At 50.2% G+C, this 11,605-nt stretch overlaps 1 long non-coding RNA gene across 1 annotated transcript; it reads left to right on the plus strand.

Annotated features, from left to right (window-relative positions):
- The first annotated feature begins 2,202 nt into the window (after positions 1-2,202).
- On the plus strand, positions 2,203-10,181 carry LOC123832111. Its single transcript, XR_006788002.1, has 3 exons — positions 2,203-2,345; positions 4,148-4,421; positions 8,425-10,181. It is a non-coding gene; the product is annotated as an uncharacterized LOC123832111 (long non-coding RNA).
- The last annotated feature ends 1,424 nt before the right edge of the window (positions 10,182-11,605 follow it).

Here is an 11,605-nt window from a genome sequence, read left to right on the forward strand (position 1 = left end):
ATCCCTAAGCTGACTGCTATGGCCAGAGGTAATGTGCAATATTTCCAATTGTTAATTGGCCAGACTGAGGTTGTGTGCCCGCTTCCTGGAACCCAGCCACCAGGGACATAGGAGGCAGTGGCGGTGGGTCTCCAAAGGAAAATAGAGGAGACGGTATTCTAGAGAAAGGAAGTCATTTTCATTCAGGTAAAAATAGCCTCCAGAGCAGGGATAAGATTGAAAATACTGGCTAGCAGACCAAGGGCACCCACCCAATAGGGGTTGGAGGCAGCCAAATCTGGAAAGGACCCTGAAGCCCAAGGCTGGATACAAGTCTTAAGTGGGACAGTTTAGAGGTTGGAGGGCACCCGGAGAGGGGCTGGGGCAGTGTGAGAGCACTCGGGGGCTCAGGGTGGCAACTAGAGCCAAACAATGAGGACATTTCTGTATTTCATTAACTGCTCTGGCTGTTCCAGTGAGTCCTGGGGAGCAGTCCTCAAGGGCTACTGCCCCTGCCCAGACCACCACCCTTATTTTCTTGGGTCGACACCTGCATTTGCAGTGTCCTCAGGCTTGTGCATGTACCTTCTCTTTAGATCCTTATTAACAAGTGTGCACCACTGTTCACTCCCTGGAAAGTGGGCATTCGCGTGGGCAGGTGGCCAGGGAGCAGTGGGCCCAGCATTCCCACAGTCTCTCGAGCAGTGCTGGAGCTACGTCGGGCTTTCTTAGCTCTGTTTGCCTGGAAACATTTGGCACTTATTGGTGTTGGCACCTCCCCTACATTAACTCATTTAATCCTCACGGCCATCTCATGAAGGGGACACCATTATTAGTCTCGTTTTACAGATGAGAAACAGAGGCTCACTGAGGTTCAACAACTTGCCCATGGTCAAACAGTTAGTGGCAAGGCTGAGATTTGAACCTCAGACACATGGCTCCTTGTGAGGATGCAATGAGGCAATGAAGGCATGCACTGCGAATGCCCGGCACGGGGTCAGTGCTCAGTGAAGTGGTCCTGACTGTGATCAGCTCCCGGCTCCATAAACTCGCACTGGGTGCCTGCTGCCTGCGAGGGCTGTGCCAGGGCCTGGAGGTCGGGGCTTTGACTCAGGTGTGAGAAGACAGGATTCTTGACCCCTGCGAGGAGGTACTCAAGAAAGATGAGCTTACACGGACAAATCACGCTGTTTAACATAAGGATCACAAGAAGGTTCAAGGTGTTGAGGTCAGTGGTGGCTGGAGACACCCATCAAGGGGAAGACAGTCAGGATGGGCTTTTTGGCAGAGGCTGCAGACGAAACATGGGCTCTCATTGGAGGCCATGAGAGATGCATGTGTAGTCGAAGCCAATGGCATTCCCTTGGTAGAGGTATCAGAACCCTACTCAAGCTACAAACAGAGGGGATTCAGGACCTGCATGCCTGCCCAGGCCTAGGGGCAGGAGGGGGACCCAAACTTAGAACAGAGAGGGCAGGGGAGAGGGCAGCACTGGGGGTCTCTCTCAGGGTCCTGAGTCCCTGCTCCTCTCACACGTCATGATCCTCCCCACCCACCTCCTCACTGTGTCCAGGCACGTGACGGAATGCTACTGCAGAGACCTCGGGTTTACATGTTACAGGTCTGGCCAAGTAAAGAATTAACTCATGGTCTAATTCCAAACTTTCGACTGGCCCAGTTTGGGTCAGGTGCCCACTCCTGGCCCAGCCACCTGTGCTGGGCTGCAGGGTGATGCACGAAGTGGGGTCTCACAGTCTGGGATGCAGGCCGTGGGGAGGCCTCTCACAGGGAGAATGACAGTGACAAAGCAGGGCGGGCGTTCTGGAGGTGGAAGGGCATACGCGTGGCCAGGAACAGCCAATCAGATGCTTGGGTTCCAGGTGAGGCCCGATCTGGTCTCCCATCCTCACTGACCTTCTCCCTCTTTCCTGCCCCCTCCCTCCACTCCAGCCCCACTGGTCTCCTGGCTGTCCTGTGACCCACTGGTCCCTCACTGGTCTCCTGGCTGTCCTGTGACCATGGCTAGTACATTCCCACCCCAGGGCCTTGGCGCGAGCCCTTCCCAGTGTCTTGATGCTTGTTCACCTCAAATTCACAGAACTCACCCCACTCAGGCCTGCTAACGTGTCCCTTCCCCAGAGAGCCTTCTCCGAACACCCCATCCCCACAGCCTCCCCATCGCTCCCTCTCCCCTTCATTCCTCTCTGTCGCAGGCGTCCTGCTCTGACGTCATCGGACCCTTTGAGCCTCTGTGTAGCTGGTCATTATCTGTGTTCCACACTGAAGCGCAAGTTCAGCGAGGACAGAGGTTTGGGCAGCTTTGTTCACTGCTGTTTCCTGGTGTCTAGAGCGCAGCCTGGCCCGCGGTAGGTGCTCAGTAACTACTTGTGTTAAAATCAACCTGGGAAAGGGGGAGACAACACCTCCTCCGCACTGTGCTGTGATTGTTAAAGTAGATCATGTATTTATAGAACATATCGTAGGGCCTGACTTGAGGCAATTTTTTCAGTGAAAGTCATTGTCGTGACCTTTCCTTCAGTCGTGCCCCTCCCCCACACTCTGTGACTTGCTAACACAGCAGCAGCTGCCCAGTCACCCGTGGGGAAAGCTGGGGGTGGTGTCATCCACGCTGCTTGCCCAGCACTCCTGTTCTCCTGCCTTCCTGGCACCAGGAATGATGGACCTTCTGGCCTCCCAGGGTTTGGGGGGAGTAGTTGAGTAACTCGTTCTGGGCAATTTGTGGTGAACGCAAGTGCTTGCTATGGACTGAATTGTGTCCCCCTGGAATTCATAGGTTGAGGCCCTAACCCCCAAGATGATGGTGTTTGGAGATGAGGCTTTTGGGAGATAATTAGGGTTAGATGATGTCTTGAGGGTGGGGCCCTGATGATGAGGTTAGTGTCCTCATGAGAAGAGATACCGGAGCTGGCTTCCCCTCTGTGCCCACCCTCACACACGAAGGAAAGTGCACACGAGGACCCAGCGAGAAGGCGGCCACCTGCAAGCCAAGGAGAGAGCCCTCACTGGGTGCCAACCCTGCTGAAGCCTTGATCTGGGGCTTCTAGTCTCCAGGACTGTGAGAAATGAATTCCTGTCGTTTAAGCCACCCCACCTACAGTATTTTGTTACGGCAGCCTGAGCTGCCTGACAACTCTGAGCTGGAGCATTTAATGGTGTTGTGAGACCCTCCAGTATTCTCTGTGGATCAGCTCTGCCGACTGGCCATGTGCCAGACGGCGGCCACTCCGCTGACCTGGGTCCCTGAGTGAAGACCATGTGGGGCAGAGCCTCAGTGGACGTAAAGCCTGGGTGCCAGATCTTTGTTGGTTTGGGGGCTGCTTGTTCTCGCACCAGAGCCTCACTTATCCAGATGGATAACGTTACAGGGGATGGTCGGGTTATGCCTCAGTCACAGGGCAGAGCGATCCCTCCTCAGGATGAAGAAGGGCTTGCTGTTGCTGGCTGAATTCAGGCCTTGCCCCTTCTCCCCTGGCTCCTGGGGAGGATGACAACATGGACGCCAGCAGAGACCTCGTTTCCATGCCCCACTCATCCGCACGCCAGCTGTGTGACCCTACACCGGGCACCGCCCTTTCTGCGGTTCAATTTTTCTCTTTTGACCTGCTCAGGATGGCGGGAACATCCCCCTCCATCCCCCGCTCCTAACGCACACCCAGGTTCTCGAGGTGGCGAGTGTGAGAGCACCACAGGAGCACGGGCCTCCGTGGAAACGAGGAGCCTGGATGGGCGGCTGCACTGGGGCCCTGCCAGCCCATGGCTCTGGGCTCCTTGATTTCCTGGCCCCTGCAGCCTCCTGGGAAGGCAGCCGTGGACACTCAGAAACATTAACACCCTCAGGCGAGGAGGTGTGAGGAATTGGCCGTGTCTCCTGGTTTGCTCGCTGTCACACTGAATGCAGGCTCCAAGCCTGGCTGCTCCGTCACTGTCATCAGACACCCGCTCCGAGCCAGCACCCGAGTCTTTCCCACTAACGAGGCTTTTCCCGGGTCTCCAGCCTTTACCCCAGTCTTGTTTCTCTTTGCTCTTCTTGTCACATCCAGGAGAAAGCCGTGCTCAAGGTGTCTGTCAACCAGAGGAAAAGCTAAGTCTTGCTGAGGTGAAACTCTCTAAGGGGCTGTCTTTCTGATTTGTTCCTTTCTGGGGGCAGAGTGTTGACGGTGGTCCTGCGGTCCCGGCCCCTTCCTTTCGACTGTGTGTGGCGTGGCCTGCAGGAGCTCCTAGACTCGGGACTCCATTGCGTCGGCTGGGTGATCCCTTGAGGAAGACAGCGTCAGTCTACGAGGAGAGAGCTGTTGACAACTCACTGTGCAGGTGATATGAGACTAAATGCAACTTTGGATGGTCTCAATGGAGCCCGTGGCCAAGACATTGTTCCCCAACCGGTCCACGTGCTGCCCTGCATTTCCCAGCCTCTCTTGCAGGTAAGTTCACGCCCGTGTCTTGCTATGACCAAGGACTGTGAGCAGAAGTAACATGTGTCACTTTCCGGGTGACGTGGTAAAGAGCTACTGTGACTCCTCCATCCCTCTCTTCCCAGTCAGGGGACCTGGGGGCTGCCTGTTCCAGATGGTGTAGCTACAAGGTGGAGAAGGGCTGGCAGACCCACGTCAGACTGTGAGGTGGCTGAGAAGGCAGTTTAGCCCTTGGATTTTGGGGCATGTCGCGGGGTGGGGGCAGAGATCCTCATGCCGACTGAGGAGGGCCTGGGGGAATGTAAGCTCCGTGTGGGCGGGGCCTTGTCTGTTTCAAAAAGCATAAACAAACCTGTGACGAATGACTGGGTACGGTTTCTGTTTGAATTCCCAGTGTTTCCTCACTGGCAACCAGCGAGAACCCTTTACCCAGGCGCAGCGGCAGCAGAGGTCTCTGCTCTTCCCACTCTTCTTGCCCGGCCCAGGCTCCACGGGCTGTCGCTTCTGAGAGTCCCTGCTGCTCCTGCTCCATGCCACTTCCCTCTGGCATAGGCCTTTCCAGCATCTGCCCTAAACCCGAATCTTCCTCAGTAGCACTTCTGGGGAGCACGCTTGCCCCTGTGACATATCTGCCACGAACCACTGGCTTGGGGGCTTCCCACACCAATTTCCCCTGGGGTTTGGTCCAAGGCCAACATGGGAATCTGACACATTGATGTTTGAGTCCACAGCAAGCCTGGATCCAGTAGACGCCACTGGTGCCACTGGGTCATTCCTCACTGGGCAGTGCTCACGTGCTTCTGAATCTATCAGCAGGCTCAAGTTTTGTGTTTCCAAATGAACCTCCTAGACTAGCCACTAGGGGACTCGTTCTAAAGTCCAGGCTGGCCCATCCCTCTGTTGCTGAAGAACGGGGTGGTGCCTAGAGCAGGGGTCCCCAACCCCGGGGGCTGCGGACCGGTATCGGTCCATGGCCTGTTAGGACCTGGGCCACACAGCAGGAGGTGAGCGGGGTGAATGAGCTTTGCTGACATTACTGCCTGAGCTCCGCCTCCCACATCCCTCCGCCCTTCCATGGAAAGATTGTCTTCCACAAAACCGGTTTCGGGTGCCAAAAGGTTTGAGAACCACTGCCTTAGAACATGGGCTCCAGAATAAGACTACCTTAGTTCAAATCCCCCTTGCACCACTTAATGGCTGTGTGACCTTTGGTATTTTACATAGCCTCTTTCTGTCTCAGTTTCCACAACTGTTAATGGGGAAACTTGGAGTGGGAGGAAGCCTCTCCCAACTCTAAATCATGAAATAATAGTGTGGCCACTCTTTGAGCATTGCTCTGTGCCCAATACATGGCTGTCACCATCAGAGGTTTAGAAAAATCCGCTGACTCTCCCAGGCCCCTGGGAAGTGGGGCTCAGGGAATGTGCCCAGGCATCACCACGGCCCCTGCTCTTGGCCGCCTCCAGAGTGACCCTCCCTCTGTGGGTGGCCCAGAGTGACCTAGGCTTGATTCACCCTCCGGCCTCCAGGGCTCACTCACTCGGTGCCAGCGCCGACTGGCTCTGACCCTCAGAACGTGCTTCTTCCCTTGAGTGCGAGCCTACCTCCTGGAGGGTTCTGCTTGCTTCCAGTGCTTGTTTGGCCCTCTGGAGCCACACGGTGAGTTTAATCTCCACAGTAACTGCAACATAAATTTAATAAACTCCATTAAAGTGTGTAATCTCATACACAGGGTGCAGAATCTCTGTGCTTCAGATGGTTTTTCATAATTACTAGCACCACGGAAATTGCAGGGATTAGAGACTCGACTGGAGCTGGGGACAGATGGCGTCACCAGCAAAGTACAGATGAACGGAACCCCACACACCGAAGCAGGCTGAGATATGCATTAAATCAGAGGCAAGTCTGCATCCATTAACTCCCTGGGGACTGACCGTGACTCTCCAGGGTTTGGTCAGGAACCAGGGAAGGGGTGGGGGAGGCAGGGGTAAGTGTGGAGTGTGGTGATTTGGTGGCAGCCTACCTTTAACAAATTGACTCGTTCTCCATGGCAGAGTCCATCAGGGCTAGTCCATTTTCCAGGTCAGGCAGCATGCCTCCCCCACCGTCCCTTCTCCACCAGCGCCCATGCCCGGGAAGGGACCTGCTCGCCATCACACAGCTGCTCCATGGGGACGGGGACCATAATATAGGCTTGCTGCTGCTATGTCCAGTGACCTCCCCATTAGTCCTGGTCCCTGTCAGTTCTGATAAAAAACGTGTGTGCTACCAGACTCATCAGGTCAGCAGAAAATGCCATTTTGTTAAAAGACCACTGTCCTTTTCGTGCACCCATGTGATCCCACGAGGAACCGTGGGGAGAGCAGGAGGGAGTAGGGCCTGGCTCCTCCGAGCTCTGGTCTCATTGCCCGGCGTGCGCGCACACACACTCACACACACTGTCTCTCTCTCTCTCTCTCCCCGCGCCTCCCATTGCATACACACATGCTGATTGATTTCAGCACCATCCCCGCTAAGTGTGGACCTTGCAATCTTATCCAGTAGTGGAGTTAACTCATGAGATGAAAGCTATTTGCTACGCTCAGTCTATAAGCTCCATCAACCAAGAGAAAAAACGCATAATTTGTGACTTTTTATTTTTTTCCCCCTTAAAACCCACTATTGAGCATCAACTGTGTCCATTAGCGTGCGAAGTGCTATAGTAGACTTATTGCAAGAATGGCCACAATTCCCATCCCTCCCTGCAATCATGCCTTTTGCAATATGACTTTGCAGTTTCTTCCATCAGGTGCAGGAGTGTATTTCCCTATCCTTCATACTGGGTTGGCTTTGCAACTTATTTTGCTTGGTAGAATAGGGTGGGAATGATAGCATAACAGTTCAGAGCCTGGGCCCTAAGTGACCCTGCATTCTTCCACCCAATTTCTTGGAACCCTGCTGTTGCCATGGGAACAAGCCTGGGCTAGCTTGCTGGAAGATGAGAGACCCCATGGCCCAATCATTCCATCACCCCAACTGACAGCCAGATAACTGTCATTCATTTGTGTAAGGCCATCAAAGACTGACCAGCTCCAGCTGACCCGCCAGCCTACCATAGACAAGGGAGCAAGTTCAAGTGGGATCAGTCAAACCTGTTCAGACAAGAGCATCCCCCAGCTATGTTGCACACTCAAGAACTAAATAAGTGCTCATTGTTTTAAGACAGTAAGTTTTGAAGTTCTGTAGAAAAATGCAGCCACAACTAACATGCACTGTCTAATGTATTTCCTTCAACGATTTTATGTGATAACAGTAACCCCCATTTTACAGATGGGAAAGTCAAGGTTCAGAGAAGTAAAGACTTGCTTGAGGTCATCCTGATGGTAATCAAAGAGCTAGAATTTGGCGGAGGTTTTTCTGACTCCTTTGTCAATGTTTAATGTAGCTAAAGAACCTGTAATACAGGAGTGACAAATAGGTTTCATTTCACTTACCAATGTCAGTTAGTTGGTAATGTTTGCCTGTAATGCAGTGTTGACAAGATACAGGGAAAATGAGAGAGTGCTGTGGTTTATTAGTGCTGTCTGCCGTGGGTGGTGAACCCAGAAGCAGCGGTGTGACTGCTATACATTTGCCATGTAAGTGCCGTGTATTCCAAAACCCATTGTATAAAAGGATGTTTGGCTGAGGTACCAGGATTTCCCCTTGGGGCAGTGCAGGGTGCCTGTGAGCACCACCTGCTCTTACCTAAGGTGACCACGCACTGTTGCCTTATATACAGACACTGGGTCCCCTAGTTGTCGGCTTTGCCGCTACCAGTATCTGGCCCAGAGCAATGGAATATTGCTCCCCTCTTAGGGTTGGTGTTAGGATGAAGAGATAATGGGTGAGAAAAGGAAACATTTAATTTCCACGTAAAAATGGTGACAACGACTTTTGAGTATTATTCCTCTCCCAAAGTCAACTAAAGACAGTAATAACAACACCACCAAAAGGAATGAACGAGTTGTTTCTTTTCCCCTTGATTTTTTAGTTGGAGTCAGAAATGACCACAGACCAAAGCCACGAGCTCTGAAGTTTTCCTGCCCCAATACTGTGACATCTGCCGTGGCACAGAGGAAGCCGCAGCCCTGGGCAGACACTATGTGTCTGCTTGTGGATAGGAAAGCTGAGGGTTTGTGGGATATGCCCCAAACCTGAAAATTCTCCAGAAATCCTTGGCTGAGGGCACAGAGACCCAGACATCCCCCCCAGAGTCTTGGCTGGGGCCACCCTGCCCACTGAGTGTCGAACCCCGAGCTGTGCTCCCACAGCAAAGGAAACCACTGATGTGGGGGGAGTGCGAGAAGGTACACCCGAATGGAAGCTGCAGGCTGCCCGAGGCCGTCCCTCCCACCCCTTCCCACACTTCCCTTCCGTGAAGAGCTGGCCCCGCTCAAAGGTGAGGTAAAGAGACCAGCACAGGAACTGTGCACCGATGCTGTGAAAAGGGAGAAAGGGGACATAAAGGCAGGTGAGGAATGCACACCACAAGAGGGATCGCCCAAAGACATCAGGGAAACAGTTGTTTGTCACAGCCTCCATTAATTTCAAATGACACAGCGTTTCTTTAAAAGGACTCAAATAAGAAATACGAGGATCGAAAGAGGTGACTTCAAGTAACAGCACGAGGTGAAAATCAAGCTGGCTGTCCTCAGGAATGAAACAGAAGGAAGGGAGAAAAAGAAACAGAAGAGATTAAAACCACATTAGCAACGCCAGTGAATAAAAGGGGTGTGACGAACTGTGATAAGGAACACTGTGGATAAGCTGCAGAAAGTCATACAACATTCAACAGAAGAGGAGAGCCTTTTCTGGTGTCCAAGATTAGGGTGACGAGGGGCATACAAGACAGACAGAGGTTATCTAGCAAATAAACCTTGTATGGGACAAGTGGTCTAAAAAATTTCAAATTATACAGAAAGTCTGGAAAAGTCATGAATCTGCCACCCCAAAGTGCATACAATCACCCAAGAAATTTTGCTGAAGAATGACCAGCTCTGAGACAAATCTGAATGAAATAATTGAGCTTCAAAAATAAAAGATTCATCTAGTAAATAGGTCACATCACAACAGGGGGGAAGTCAGGTGGGCATGAATGTCTCCATAATGACGCCAGAAGACACAGTGAGGCCACGCCCACAAGGTTCTGAGGGAAAGAAAATACACTCCGTGAGTTTCATACTCAGCCAAGCTGTCTTTCAAGTAAATAGGCAACACATTCTCCAGTGTGCAGAGCTCACCAAACAACATGCACAAGTCTTTCTGGAAAAAATATCCCTTCAAAAAATTTGAAATGCAAAAAGAATATAAGGAAGGCAAAGATGTGGGTAAAAATTAAAATAAAAAAGAAGAAAGGCAGGCAGGTAGGCAGGAAGCACTGGGGCTGAGAACAGGCTGCATTTAAATGCAGCGCTCACCCCAGATTTCCATGCGAATTGTGCTTCTGCAGCAGCATGAAGTGTGTAAGGCCTGACAAGGGAATGGTCACATTTTAAGGGACAGTGTAAGTGTAATAAGAGCACTAACTTCCTAACCTTTAGTACAAGGGAGTCAATACAGTCAGTCCACAATCAAAGCAAAGTTCTTTTTAAAGCATAACCACAACATCTTAACATTTTATAAGTTTTCTTAACTGCCACGCCCTCTTCCAACCATGTTTTTTGACAAGGTCTGAACATGGAAAGAGGGCATTCAAGGAATCCATCTTCCTGGAAGAGGGCGTGGCATACAAAGGGGGGCGGTAACTTTTCTGGGGATTGCTTTTAATAATTTCCCTGCTAATATTAATCATGGTCTTACTTTGTACCCTGATTCCCATAAGAACAGGACATGAGAAGAAGGAGGCTCGAAAAGAGTCAATGATTGATTTTGAGGGAAATTCTGAAGGGACAACTAGTTCTCCCTAGACTATTGAATCATGCCCAGATTGTTTTAAACAAGGAGTTTATAAACCTGAGTAAAAAATTATCCCCGATTGTTCCCATAAAAGAATTCATAAATCAGTTACAATAGGTTGAATTATTGGCGGACTTTCCCATGCCTGTTCCTTACCCATAGATACAAAGAGTCTTTCTATAAAACAAGAAAAAAACTATATAGACCCCTACCCACAGCTCAGGGATATCCCTGGGTAGCATATTAGATTATTGGCAAATTATGGTATCCCCCAAAAGGAGCTAATGGTCTCCAGAGGGTTCCAGATCTTCCATTGCCTTATACAGGAGCATATAATGAGGGTGGCATTAGAATGGTCAATAAGGATGAAGTTCAAGTGCCTTATAATAATCTAAATTTCATGGAAAGGCTAGCTCGAAGCAGACCTCCCTGGTGTTTATTAACTAAGAAATAAAAAGAGTTTATTGTAGCTAAATTTCCTGTTTATCTCTCCTTACCTGTTTGTTTTGGAGATTAAAAGGTGGTGGGATTGTCAGATATCTGTATCTCAGGTTTATTGATTTGCATAATTCCAATGAAGTTGTATAAAATAATTTCTTGACCAAAGAATAAAATCCCCTCTAATGAAATAGCCCCTGAGTGTCTAAAAGTTGTTGGAGTAACAGCCCCGCCTTTACCTTGAATAGGAGTATATATCAAATAGAATTAGACAGGCAAAGAAATAAGAAAAGCTGGTTAACTATTACAAACTAAGCACGTAGAAACAGTTACCAGGGAGTTAGAGTCTATGGTACATAGAGAAATATTTTAGACAGAAAAGGTGAATAGGTAAGTTAGACATCACAAAGGCCTTAGAATAAATTTCCTAAACCTCTATTCAATTTAGCGTATCCTTTTGCCCCATGACAAATTCTGAGAATTTTAATAAACAATAAGACATTCAAACTCTGTACATACAGCTATTTCTAATTGTCTGATTTATGGCTCTCCTGGTTAAAATAATCTTTGTTTAATATAACTGAATCTATGGGAATTTTTGTATTTTTCCTGGTTACCTTTGTATTAATTTTTTTCTGCTTCACCTAACTGCAAATGTCAATCACTGCTAAAAATGAAAGTATAAAAACCTGCTTGTACTTGCAATAAACGGAACAGAGCATCACCGTCCTCTGAGGCATGTTGTCGTCTGTCTCCCATCGCCGACGCCTTACCCACCTTTCAGGAACCCCTGGACCCAGCTGCGGCTGGACCGCGGCACTTAACTATGAACTTATTTT

The sequence above is a fragment of the Phyllostomus hastatus genome, unplaced genomic scaffold (assembly GCF_019186645.2).
Source record: "Phyllostomus hastatus isolate PE091 unplaced genomic scaffold, TTU_PhHast_1.1 phas_scaffold_182, whole genome shotgun sequence".
NCBI classification, from domain to species: domain Eukaryota; kingdom Metazoa; phylum Chordata; class Mammalia; order Chiroptera; family Phyllostomidae; genus Phyllostomus; species Phyllostomus hastatus.